Genomic DNA, 2688 nt, shown 5'->3' on the forward strand with positions numbered 1-2688 from the left:
CTTGTCTATCCATAGCGTTATATTATGAGACTGTTTCAACTTTCAAGGCTCACGAAACACTTGACGAAGCACATGACTAGACGCAGAATATCATCCAAGAGCGAGAGATGATATGCCAAAATGGACGCCGGATGAAAAAAAAATTGTGAGCCATTCTAATCTGTGACGGTGGTTGGCCAGCGAAGATGTAGAGCACCACCACACGATTCACCAAGAGACACACAAAAGCACTTCAGCAAATATTTATTTACAGTATATATACATCTTTTTAAAACGGTAGTGGTGATTGATTTTTGATCACTATGATATACACTAATGAGTTTCATTACAACATCGGTAAGATTCTTTGCTAAAGTTAAATCTGCACATATAATGCTTTACATATACCAAAGCTGCTGCTTTTATATATGTAAAGCAGTGACGTCCCGCGACTCCAGTGGGAGAAGGCCCATTGTTCTTGGATGTATGTCCCTCATCATAAGTTTCGATGTTTTTTCTTATCAAAGTTTATATCGAGGTGACGGGGCGTATATGCATTTCCATACAAGGAAGCGCTTTTACATACAATTTAGTTTCTGCACGCGGACACCAAAAATGCATGGAACCCCAGCCATATACAACTTTGCTGTAAAAATTTGGTAAACGCACATCTCTTAAGATGAAACACAGCAATAGCTGATGTGTGACGCGGAAGCCGCTAAGTTGACATGTCGGGGCAAATGAATTGAATGAACGGTAAAGGTGCGAGCGCGCACCATTGAGTCCGCATAGGCGTTTCGCTTTAAACCGAGTAACATACCAGACATGTAATTTTCATTGCGTTTTGGAACCAGTGAAGGTGCTTTAAATAGGGAGCATTTTATGAACATGTTATACAATTTTATTGGACACAAAGTAGGACAGCCTTGTGGTCATTTAAGGACACTTCGTAATTCGCGCGACCAAGTTTGAAATCCAGGAAACGACGAAACTGCATGCGTATGCATGAACCATTCCCTGGCGTTGGTATGGCTGCCTGAACGTCTTGCGCAATATTACTGGACACAAAACAACACCTCCTTGTGGTCACTGAAGAACACTTCCAAAACCGTCCACTCAAGTTTGAAGCCTTGTAACTCTACCTTATTTCACGCCTGTGGTTTCGCCGGCCCAACACCCACCTAGCTTTATTGCTTTCATCGCCACAGAACCCTTCTGCATAATTATGGAAAACGCTTCGTTTTTATTGTTTCCATTATTAGCAGTCTCATGTTTATGCTTGGACGTGCCGCCATGGTGTCACGTGTCGACGTATTGACACGTGACGTCATGACATCATGTGACTCACGGTGTCACCTCGCGTCATTAAGTCTTGTGACGTCACTGTTTAACGTGACTTTAACGTCACTGTGCAAAATGTCAGCTGACGTTAGGTAACAGGTGACGTGATGCGCGGCGTGACGTCAATGCAAAGTCTTTTGGCGGAGTGGAGAAAATGGCCCGCGTCAATACAGAGCGCACTCAATTCAATTCAATTTTTATTTTCAAATAAAGTCATACAAAATAAAGAGCAAGCCCACAAAAGCAGCATTCTGCTGCTTTCGTTGCTCGACGGCGCGAAACCGCAAAGTGTCCCACTAAAAGCTATCTCTGTAATACAAATATCAGCTATGAATCGAGAAGCGCTGACGTAATAAATTATGAGACAATATAATTGAACTTTAATGAAGTGTTAGCGAGACAATGCTAAAAAAATTAATGCCTTCCGCTGTTTTGCACTTGCACTGTTCTCAGTCTCACCGTGGTCTATTGCGTGACTTATGATAAAGCACAATTTAAGAAGTGAACCAATCTTGAAGGGTATATGGGAACAGAAATCAGTGCTCCAAACTATTGAAGTCTTTTTTTCTCTTCTACTTTATAAGAACCATAGGTGTAGGAGGGATAATGCAAGCGCAGTTCAAAATAAGCAAAGGAATGCAGTAGACCTACTGCGATTACACTTATTGATTTTAGTCCCTCTTTTAAATATTAAGGTCTCCATAAGGCAAAGTATCCCATTTTTTTTCAAGCTCAGAAATGACATGGTTTCCCAAATCTGTTCTTATACGCATACATATTCGACACAGAGACCTCGACTTCGTTTCAGCTAAAGTCTTGACGCAGCCGGCACTACGAGCCAATGGGTCCAATCAAACATCGTCCAAACCGCATGTCCCTCGGCCTTCCCTGTACATGATTGGTCCAGCGATGAGGTAACACGGACGTAACCTTGTCGAACACCCCGATGTTGCGCTTTTTGACAGTCTGATTGGTCCCACAAACATGTAGCGACGGCTGCGTCTGGACTTGAGGTAAAACGAAGTATATAACGCCTTAAGGTGTACATGCGCTTTTTTCGGGGAAATACGTATAGTAAGAAGATTGAGGGCGCAGGAGATCTGGTGAACATATGGCAACATAATAAAACCGGAAACACGGAAACAAAAAGGGCGTGCACAGCACCGTCTCGGTGTTGTGAACGTCATTACACCACCCGAAAAAACATTTTTCTAACGTTTTTTCAAGGTATATGTCAACAGAGTCACGGTTAAAAATGCTGTAGAAGCTCCTTCTGTAGATCGAGGCATTTACCATTGATTTCACACCCCACCAAAGGCGTATCCATAGCGCGACGGATATGCAAGTAGCGCGGGCACTAGACGGAGC

The sequence above is a fragment of the Ixodes scapularis genome, unplaced genomic scaffold (assembly GCF_016920785.2).
Source record: "Ixodes scapularis isolate PalLabHiFi unplaced genomic scaffold, ASM1692078v2 PGA_scaffold2__306_contigs__length_199485367, whole genome shotgun sequence".
In the NCBI taxonomy this organism is placed as follows: Eukaryota; Metazoa; Arthropoda; class Arachnida; order Ixodida; family Ixodidae; genus Ixodes; species Ixodes scapularis.